Genomic DNA, 11,467 nt, shown 5'->3' on the forward strand with positions numbered 1-11,467 from the left:
TACAATGGAGTGTGACGTACCCAGGTTTCAGGCCATGAGCTGCACAACATAGAAGAGATTAGAATGCTCTGCACCTGCAAAGACCTTGGTTTGACTCCAGAAAATCTCCAGGGCTCATTTACCGAGTACCCACTCATAGAAATAACTAAAGAAAATCCTTTAAAGTTATTATTTATAGTCATAGCAATTTTTAAGCTGGAGGAATCTTGAAGATAATCTGATCCCAAACCCTGAGTTCACAAGGGAACAAACCAGACCTATAATTACACAATTAAATAACTGCTGTGGTGTGCAAACTGCCCCCAAAGATGTCATCCTAATAATGCATATCAGTTTCTGTTGGAAAAAGGAAAGAAATTAAACATTTATGCATAAGGCCTTGAACTACACATTCAAGTTACCGTTGTAAATGCGTACTGTTGTCACATTTAAGTCTCCCGATAAGGACGTGGGTGCTTTTATTCCATTTCCAAAGGAGGAAACTGAAGCACAGAGACATTAAGTCACAGCCCAGGGTCACACAGCTGATAAATGATGGGTTGGGGATTTGAACTCAGACTTACTTATCTCCAAAGTCTCTCTTCCTATGAGAATGGACATGTATTTGAATTACTGTCAAAAAACCTGGCTCCTCTTTTTGAATCTACCACTAACAAGTTACGTGAACTGGGAAAGTTCCTTTCATTTTATTGGGACTGAGTTTCCTGTTCCATAAACAGAATTGAGCGGGGTCAGCGATGGCAATATATGAGCCACCAATGGCCACCCTCCCATCCTCTGCCCGAGACAGATATGACTATATGATCAAGGCTCCATTTCTCCCAGAGCTCGAATTGAGTCATGCAATCGGTAGCAATTTATACAAAATAAAACTTATTTGCCACCCTCTGGCTCTATGAGCTCTCAGATCTTTGCCAGTTCTATTTAGTCTGTGCACTCTGGCCCTGGATTTTTGTCATTTCTCCGCAGTGCCGGAAGAAAAATGGGAACAGCTTATCTGCGATTCTGCAGAATCTGCCAGAGGCAGAGCCCTACTGTGCTGGCTGATGGCAGAGCTGCGTGCAGAGCTCCAGAGCCGAGGGTCTGCTATAAGTGTGAAGGGTTACAATTCTGCTCCACATGATGGAAATCTTCCCTTGTGCCTGACGTTTACTTGGACGTCACATTGCGCTCTCATGAAATGAATCTCTATTGCTGAAATGGCTTAGTACCTACAATAAGGCAGCCGGAGAGGTATATGGAAAACACCGCCGTCCTCACACGCTGACTGGCACACCAGCCAGAGGGATGGGGTGGGGAGGTGATGCGGGACAGTCAGAGTTATCTCTACTGAAGATATCCAGAAGTGCCCAGCTATGTCAGGTGGTTGAGCCTGGGACAGGAGGTGACAGGAATGGAACATCAGAACAACATTGACATCTGACGCTAAGCTGACAAGTGACATCGCAAGCCATGTGCTGGGGACAACAGGCAGTGTGCAGATCTGAGGGAGCAGTGCACCTGGCCAAGTCACCAGGTTGTCCAGACCTCAGCATTCAGGTCATCCCAACCTGCCGACAGCCACCATGAAAACAGAAGTGGTCCATTCTTCAAAGTGTGTATCTGAGTGCAGTGGCAGACCCCATTCCCAATCTTGGCTACTCGACGGTGGTAGTTACTAGCAGAACCCACGGAGGCTCTTTAGGTGACTCAGAGAAAACAAACCACTGTCTCCAAGAAAGAGAAATCCAGATCTGCCCCCACCTCAACTGCTCTAACTCAGCAATTCTCCAGGTGTAACCCTCCAATCAGTAGCATGGACATTTTTTGCCATCCCACCACATCGATAGTGTTAATTTAATATGTTTCCATTCTTACAAGGGTCCACGTTGCGTAGTGAGAAGCCCCAGCCCAGGAGCTTAGTAGAAATGCATTCTCTGCCTCCACCCCAGACCTCCTGAATCAGCGATGCCGGAGTAGGGCCCAGCGGGCTGTGTTTGACCCAGCCTTCCGGGTGGCTCTGATGCCTGCTGAAGTTTGAGAATCACTTCCCCGGCTGAACAAGCTGACCTTCCAGAGCATGGGGAATTCCCCCTTCCCTCCCTCCACCCAACTCCACTCCAAGGGGGAAACCTCCCCTCTGGTCCTGGGCCCCTGAGGCAGGTGTGAAACTGTCTGGCCTCAGGACTGGGCCATCCCTGATACTGGAAGATAGGTCACTGTGGCCCGGGGCGTATTTGTGGGCTTAAAATGATAACATAAAACCGATACTTGGGAGGGACTGAGGTGAAAGGAAGACCAAGCCTCCCCTTCATCTCCTTACTGTTCAGCCATTATAATCCTATAATTACAACCAATAAGCCACTAACAGCTCCCATTTACCTGGATGTGGTCACGAGCCACGCACTGTGGGGAGCACTTTACACGTATCATCTTTCAGCAAATTTTGAGGGATATGGCTTTGTTTTACAAAAGAAGAAACTGAGGCACAGTGAGTTAGACATCTCATTGGAGGGCATTCAGCCCTTCCTAAGTGTCAGAGTTGGGACCTAGCCCCACATCTGTCTGACTCTAAGTCTTGGCCACGTTGCCTTAATCCGATTGCCAGTGTCCCTTACCACCACCAGCCCCACAACACTCTTCATCACGGTTGATGTGGGGCCAGAGGAAGACCAGGGGTGGGAACTTCCTTGCACTTCCACGGTAGTGCTTTCCACTAGCCTTTTTAAATACTCATCCTCTGCGGCCCGGTCCTCGCGAGGGCACCTCTGTATCACGCTGATTCCCTTTGTGGTTTCGGGAGCCCACTCCTATCTGTGCACAGTCCAAGGAGAAACCAGGGTTTAGCCCCAAACTGGCTCTGCTGCAAGTCACAATTATGACGACATCCCAGGGGGATGTTCCTGCTAACGGAGACAGTAGGACCCCGAGGCACACCCCTTCTCCAGCTTCCCATTGTCACAGGAACATCTCTGCACCCTTACCTCCTTCTTAAGGCCCTGTGTGGTTGCCCGACCTGCCCACGGAGGCCAGGGAAACAACAGAGCGAGAACCAGACTCCAGGTTTCTGAATTCCCAGCCGTTCTCTCGCACAGCATTGTTGCTCTGGGAAGAGAGCTGGGAATCCTGCGTCTGGCTGCCTGGGGGGCACAGCTAAAGGTCAGAATTGTCTCTTTGCCAGCCAGGGATGCTCGCAAGCTACTACGCATTGCTCTGGCTGCTGCTTAGAGAAAAGCCGCGAATGGTTATGGTGGTTGGACACAGTGAATCTAGAACCAGGCAGCCTTGGCTCAAATCCCGGATAGCAGTGTACCTGTGGCTGAGTTACTTAACCTCTATCGAAGCCTCAGTTTCCTTACCTGTAAAATGGGGGTAACACCTTCACGAGGTTGTTATGAGCATTATCCGTGTTATAGTTGGCCCTCTTCGTGTGTTTTCTCCTTGGATCTTACAAAAACACTTTGAAGTAGGCATTATTATCCCTATTCACATGAGAAGAGACAGACACAGAGCTGAGAAATACCTGCCCCAGGTCACACATGGCAGTGATTTAATAACTCCTACTTTGGGCCAGGCATAGCAAAACGGGGTAGCTACACTTGTCCCTAATGTAACAAAAAGTAAGGGCTGAGGCACAGAGAGACTGAGCTGCCAAGATCATAAAGCTAGTAAACGGCAAAGCCACAGTATAGACCCAGCACTCCTGATGGCCATTGTCACCCCATTTCTCTGTCCCCCCCCCCCCATGCTACCCAGTAACGAGCTGTGGAATCAGTCATTTCATTTTCATGGGAAAAAAGGCTCTTCTTAACTTTAACAGCTTTGGTCACCCGAGGAAGAGTTCTCAATCACATCATCATCAAATGAGGGAGTTCTAACAGTCCAAACAAGAGCTGATTGTCCAATTAGAGCTGGGTGGCTCAGGAGGGCACTATTGGCATTGTTTGAGACGGTTCTTTGCTGTCATGTGGTGATCGAACTGCAGGCACCTTGCAGGACAATCAGCACCCCCCCCCCACACACACACACAGAATGCCAGAGACCCCCTCAAGCCAATGTAATACCCCAAACCCACCCGTCACGACTTTCACAGGGTTTCTGGGAACAGGGGAGGATCCTGCCCCAGGTGAGAACCAATGAAACAGAGGGGTGCCTACTTCTCTCTCCTCTTTGCAAGAATTCAGTTCTCCAAGGAATTAGGAGAGAGCAGAATCCAACCGGGGACAGCCACCGGTAGGAGAGTAAGTACTAAGTGCCAAATGGAGCGCGGGCAAGCGCCAGGCTAGGGAGGAAGGGATGCTACCCAGGTTCACGGTCAGGGCCGCTCTGTGGCAACGACCTCCTCTGCTTGGAGGTCAGGACAGAGGAGGAGGCAAAGTGGAGAAGGGGTGTCATGTAAGTGACATCCTTAGCTGTTCAGTGGCTGGGGGAAGGCTGGGCACAGGGGGAGAGGCCCCAGGGGTGGAAGTCAGAATGCCAGACCCGGGTAAGCTGTGGCACCGTGGTCAAGTCACCTACCCTCAGTCCTCAATTTCCCCAGCCGCCTACTGAGAGTGGCCTCCCTCCCCATGTCCCAGCTCAAGGGACATCAGGAATGTGAGGGCACCCGGAACAATGAATATCTCTCTCTGGTAGTTTCCTTTGTGTCCAAGGCAAGTCGCTGGGCACTGAACGCCATTTCCTTTTGAATATCTGTCACCATTCATAGAAGAATGAACTGTTTGCCAGGCCCACACTCAATGATTCATCTGTCCCCCTGGGGACACCGAGAGAGTACTTCCTTCCCTGGTCAATCACTGCCAAGCGCCAAAAACCTCGAGGGCGGTGTGCCTGGGGTGCCCAGAGAGCAGGGAAGGAGCATGTGACCAGGCACCAGGCAGGCTCTCGGCCTTTGCTGCCCCTCCATTGTGAATGCCGGGTCGGGGGTGCCTGGCCGGCTCAGATGGTAGAACACGCAACTCTTGATCTAGGGGTTGTGAGTTCAAGCCCACATTGGGGGTAGAGCCCACTTAAAAAAAAAAAAAAAGCAGGCCAGGACGTAGCCATAAGAAGCATTTTAGGGCACTGTTGTTCAGGATACGATACAGGCTCCGGAGTTCTACAGAACTCCAGGGTGTATGTGTTTATTTTTGACAAAGGAAAGAGAACGCTACAGGCTGAGCACTTATTATGCACTAGACACTGTGCTAAGGGCCTGAGGCGCGTTTGTCTCATTTAATCCTTGCAGCAGGACGGGTGGGAGAACTGAGAATTAAAGAGTTAAGAGATTTGCCTAAAGCAGTGCACCTAATCGGTGTGCACGGCAAACAAAATAATGCCCCCTCACCACATCCACCCCACCGACCCCCAGAATCTATGACAATGTTAGGTTCCCTGGAAAAAGGGAATTCAGATTGCTGCTGGTGGGGTGAACGTAAAATCTCATGGCTTTAAAAGCAGGAGATTATCCAAGTAATCTGGGTGGGCCCAATGTACTCACAAGGATCCTTAAAAGTGGAAAGGGAGGCAGAGGAGGAGAGGTGGAGAGAGGGGATGGGAGGGACTGAAGGGGAAGCAAAAATAAGCCTCCCCTTATCTCCTAACTTACTGTTAGGAGAGAACCCCTAGAATCCCGTAATGACAGCTAATAATAGCTACCATTTATCTAGAAGTTGTTATGAGCCCAGCGCCATGGTGAGTACTTTGCATATATCATCTCCCAGCAAAATTTGAGAGATGTGGCTTTGTTTTACAAAAGAAGAAACTGAGGCACAGCCAGGTTGGACACCCTGTGCATCAAAGGTCAGACCACTAGGGCAGCACCCCGCCAAGCTGCTGATGGCACAGCCACTGCCTGTGGGGGCTGAAGGCAGTTATGTGACCACTCCTCCCAAATCCTCAACGCACACAGGGCCACCAGCCACAGCGCCTTCTGCATCATCCCCGGTCTTCACAAATCCCAACTGGACCACTTTTCAGTGATACTGATTCTTTCTGCCCTACACGAGCTTTGGCGAGAGGAGTTTCTTTTTGATTCTCTCGGAAAATATGTTTAGGGAATAATTTTTATGTAATAATTGTACTCCAACATTTTTCTATGTCTATGATTCTAATTTCTTTCTGCAAATTTTACCAAGAGATTTCTGGCATCTGAACCTCATTTCATAAGAGCCACCTTTGAGAGAGAGAGTTCCGTCAACCAACTAACCAGCCAATTAGAATCCATCATTGAAGCTCGCACGTTGAACCACGGATTGATGACCATGCTTCCTTCTTTCCCCCTCAGGTCCCAAAGTGGGACCTACAGAATCGTTTTCAAGTGGAATATGAGTGGTGGTTTCCCACAGTTAAGCAGAGGAGTTGAGCTCAGAAACTCAGTTCTTCTCCGACTTTGTAGACTCAGTGTTTCGGAGTCATTCATTGCCATCTGCCTTCACAGCCTCCAGGAAACAAGGAACAGGAAAGGAGAGAACAATGGAATCCATGGACCGGTGGGTTGCCCCCTCAGCTCTGCCTCTTAAGAGTCTCAGAACAGTTACTAAACCTCTTTGGTTTCAGTCTCCTCTACTTTACTATTAGGCTGAATTCGATGGTTTCTAAGGTCCCCTACAAGGCAGACCCACCCTAATTCTCCAGGGTACCATGCCCTGATACCTAATCTGACTTGGTCCCATTTATTTAGAATATAGTGATTCACTCCCAGGCCCAGTAGCTCAGCTAATTAGCTACCACCCATCACATTGCATGGGTATATGAGTAGTTGTCTAGTATATTTACAGATACACCCAAGCCTTGTTTTTGCCTGAAGAGTCAGAGATACCCCCAAATACAGTGACTTTTCATCAGAAAGAGAAAAGAAATTCTAGTAGAGCAAAATAATCACTAAGAATCTATGCCCTAGTCTCCTTTATCTGTGTATTGTTATCATTGTTCTATTTTAGTATTAATGTTAATCTCTTACTGTGGCTAATTTATAAATTAAACTGCATCATAGGTATATATCTATGTATAGGAAAAAAGAGGGTATATAGAGGGTTCAATACTATCCATGGTTTCAGGCATCCACTGGGGGTCTTGAAACACATCCCCTGTGGATAAGGGGAGGTACTGTGTTATCATTTTCTGCCATGTGCTGAGCACCAACTATGGGCTAGGTCTGTAGACACTGAGTATACTTCATCTCATTTATTTCTCACTAAGACTGTGGAGATAATGATTTCTCCCATTTCAAGGATGGGCAAACTGAGGCTTGGAGAGTTTAGGCTGACTTGCCCAAGGTGCAAACATTGGTGAGCGGGATAGGTGGGATTCCTAACACAGTCTATTTGGCCCCAAAGTGAGTGTTGTTTACAGACATAGATCAGACATAGTGTTGGCTTCCTTCTCCATTTCCTTTGTTTACAACAATTATCCAAGGTTTGACCACACCTACCATTTTCTCCAGATTGAGCTCACCCAGTGGTCCACCAGTCCAACAACTGACCTTTTCCAGGCACTTCCCGCATCCTACTTATCTCTCCATTCCCTACCCCACCCCCAGACCTAGCTCCCAGCAGGTGTAAAATATATGCTCGCCGGCATGCATCAGTAGTCCAAAAACGTCCTCTGCAGTGAATACCATGCTGATGAATTTTGATGAAAGAAGTCTTTTTTAAACATCATTTTAAGATAGAAAATGGGCATTTGTCATACTGTCCATTATAGACATCATCGGCTAAGCCTCTTTTTTTTTTTTTTTTTTCCTGCCCCAATTTTAAAAGTTAAGTTTGATCCGTTGGGATGGCCCATACATTTTGAAGCGATTACTATTGCTGTGATCAGATCACTCCCTGGGCATATACTCAAGCACAGGAGAGTGAAATGTGATTAGTACCCACATTCGCCTGCCACCCACCTGCTTATCAGTGTCTGGAGCCATCATGCTAATGGGCACAATCACGACTGATTTGGTCCCTGAGGTTTATTGTATAGACTCTGGAGTCCTGCTGACTCAAATCTTGATTCCCCCAGATTCCTAGGGAGCTCTGGAATACTGAGAAAAACAAAGGACTGAACAGCAAAGCGAATCCTTGGCTGTCACACACTTCCTTGCCCAGAGACCTGTCACTCTGTCTTCTGGACACCTTTCCTTGGTTAATATTAGGATAGAATTATGGGGCTCAAACAAAGCATCTTATTGATTCACTGTCAGCCAAGAGGACAGTCTCTGGGGTGAGGCCCAGGGCTGCTTCTTGGACTTAAACCTTGGACACTTATCTGCTAATGTTTTGTTTTGTTTCTCTGATATAACGGCAATGTTGGATCAGAAAATGCCTGTAGACTCACATGCCGACACCTACGTTCCAGCTAGCACACAATCACATTTGCATTGTTTTCCCGGTGGACATTTTTGTAGTTAGGCTGTTTTCTGTTTAAGGCTTTTAGTAAAGCCCAGACTCAGAGCTGAAGAGAACTCCAATATTCCTACAATTAAGTTTTGTAGTAGTTTTTTTTAAGTTTATTTATTTATGAGAGAGAGAGAGAGAGAGCACGCAGGAGAGGGGCAGACAGAGAGAGAGGGAGAGAGTCCCTCGCAGGTTCCATGCTGTCAGTGCAGAGCCCAATGTGGAGCTCCAACTCATGAACCATGACCTGAGCTGAAATCAAGAGTCGCACGCTCAACCCACTGAGCCATCCAGGTGTCCCAAGCTTTGCAGTATTACATCCAGTAGAACTCCCAAAACATCACTCATTCCAGCAGTCAGCCCAGCTTCCAGAACATAACCTGAATCCTCCCTCCTGTCCTCATTGCCAGCACTGCTATCCCAGCCCAGGCCACCATCATCTCTAACCTGGACCACGGTCGCTGCCTCCTAAGTGGTGCTTCAGCATTGCCCCCTGACACACCAGCCAGAATGTTCCTTGAAAGAGATAAACCCGATTGCATCTCTCCTTTGTTTAAACCTTCTAGTGGATTCCCACCGCGTTTAATTTCTTTTATGTTTTAATTTTTTTAGAGACCTTTGTTTTCCATCAACCTAATTTCCATTTCGTTTGCCCTTGTGAAAGAGCAGCTTAGGACCACTCGGTGGTTGTTCCCACCCATTCGGTGGCCTGAACAGTGGAAGCTGCAGACCAGTCTTTAGGAGGGAACTGCTGGGTGGGCACAAAGGGCACCTGCACGCCTTCAGACCAGCCTGACTTCAGGTTGAGTAGCAGTGAACTCAGCAGCTGAAGCAGTCCATTCACCCTGAAATCCCTCCATGATCACAGCCTTTTTGGCAGTGGCCTGCTCTTCCTTTTCAACCCCTTCAGGATCTCTTCAGAGAGGGGGCACGACCTTCTTTATGGGTTCACCGGAAATGGTGCTACGCATGCGCGGAGCTCCCCAGGACAGCACCCACCCCACCAGACCCACCGAGTGAGCTCCCTGGTTGCAAGGGATGGCGATGCCCACGTAGCACAGAGGAGAGTCTGTGTCACACAGAGCAGTGTGTAGGTAGGTTAACATAAGACACCTCTGTGAGAGGCTGGTGGTCAGCCCTGGGCTGAACGACCACACAGCAGTCTCGGCTCCCAGGAGGCTGCCCGGGTCTGGTTAGTGAAGTTTCCAGGAGCAAAGCGGCCGGCGAGCCCAGCTCGCTGGCCAGTATTCCCAGATGACCCGATACTGACATCAGCTGGGTTTTCAATGGCAACAATGGCAGGAGCTGCCAGCAGCAGCTTCTCCCAAGCTTTACTTTTCCTTCTGTAGATGTACCGTTCCATTTGAAAGCCAAGGCCCGTGCCACCCAAGTGGGTTCCTGCTGCAAGAGATTTGAGAGCATCCTCCTTTATTTTCAGGACATCAAGAGCTCCGGAGATGGTGAAAGTTTCCCCGAAGTTACAACCTGAATGCAAAACAACGCCGAATGGACTCCTCCCTGGGTAGCGTGGAAAGGGATTCCCACTGCATTTAAACTAAACTCTAATCTTGCCGTGGCCGACACAGCCCTAGAGGTCCGGCCCCTGCCTCCCTCTCTGACTTCACCTCCTCCTACTCCCCTCCTTGCTCTCTGCCCCAGACTCACAGCCTCTGGCTGTCCCTGCAACACAGCGAATGTGTTCCCCACCAACAGCCTTCGCCCTTGCTCTTCCCTCTGTCTGCAACACACTTGTCCCTGTCCTTACAATAGCTGGCTTCTTCTCACCCTTCAGGCCCACGCGTCCAACTCCCTGTGACTTCTCCCTGAGCAGTCCTCCTCACCCCCATCAACGCTCCATCCTGGCACCCTGCTTTTCTTCCTTCACAGAACATCCCACTACCTGCGATGATTGTATTTATTGTTTGCTTCATTTTCTAATATCTCTTCCCTCTAGAATGTGGGGTCTTTGTCCTGTCGGGTGACGGACCTTTCTCCAGAATCTAACACAAGATCTTGCGCATACCAGGTGCTCAACACATTTGTGTTGAATGAATGAATGAAAGAAGCTGTTAATTTGTGGTGTGGAAAGGTTTCCTGGAGGAGATGACCTTTGGTCTGATTCTCAAAGCAGGAAGGGGTCTCAAGCCAGGTGCACAGGGCGGCAGAGGATGTAGAACAGGGAAGAGATATGTAATCCATGCCAGGGGGCACCGTGAGCCAGGCCTGTGCAGTGTGCGTTGAGAGCATCCAAGATGAAATGACCATAGCTGGGCAGAGGGTTGGAGGGAGGCTCCAAGGAGATGTTGCTTGAGTTGAGCCTCGAAGACTGAAGATAGAGCTCACAGACAAAGACAAGGAAGAGGCATTTCGGGCAGCGTAAGCGTCCTGGACCAGGCAGAGTATGGAAGAGAATGGTGAGAAGGTGCCTTGCCTGCTAAGGAATCGGGATTTTTCCCCGAGACTATAGAAAATAGAATGCTGTTTTCACCATCCCATGGAAAGTTAAACAAATAAACACTATCGCTGAACAATAAGCAACGGGACTCTGGCAAGAACCACAAAGATGAGTTAGGAAGGCTTGAATAGATCTGATTTAAGCACACATTCAAATGATTATATATGCACGTCCAAAACATACTGTTTTTATAACATTCGTTTGTTCGAATGGCTTCATGCATGACCAGATGTGCACGCTCTGACAGGCTTCTCTAACTGCGGTGAAGGATCAGATATTTAAATTTCTAATCTATCGTACTCAATACTTTTGTAAAATACAGCAAAAATGGCATGAATGTCAAATTGCGGTGAATGTTCCTGAACGCTTCTGCTCAGTTTCTGTATTTCCTCCTGGCCTGGTCAGAAGCACGTGGTGAGCCAGCTCTGATCCATGGACCACACGGCCAGTTAACACTTCCACAGATTGAGGAATGTCACGTTGGGCACATTTTGGCTTAGAATTCAGCACACACCCTCTGACCCACCAAAAATAACAAAAAGAATGTCTTGAATTTATAGATCCAATTTTATGAATGTTTGTGTTTCATTCAGACATGTTCATGTTCAAGTGCCCCCGATGGATCTTCGTTGTACATACAAGGGTCACGTTATTCAATCTTAGTGTTTAT

At 48.3% G+C, this 11,467-nt stretch overlaps 1 pseudogene; it reads right to left on the bottom strand.

Moving 5' to 3' along the window:
* Positions 1–8,609: 8,609 nt before the first annotated feature.
* LOC122210725 lies at positions 8,610–10,782 on the bottom strand (annotated as a pseudogene).
* Positions 10,783–11,467: the final 685 nt, after the last annotated feature.

The sequence above is a fragment of the Panthera leo genome, chromosome F2 (assembly GCF_018350215.1).
Source record: "Panthera leo isolate Ple1 chromosome F2, P.leo_Ple1_pat1.1, whole genome shotgun sequence".
In the NCBI taxonomy this organism is placed as follows: Eukaryota; Metazoa; Chordata; class Mammalia; order Carnivora; family Felidae; genus Panthera; species Panthera leo.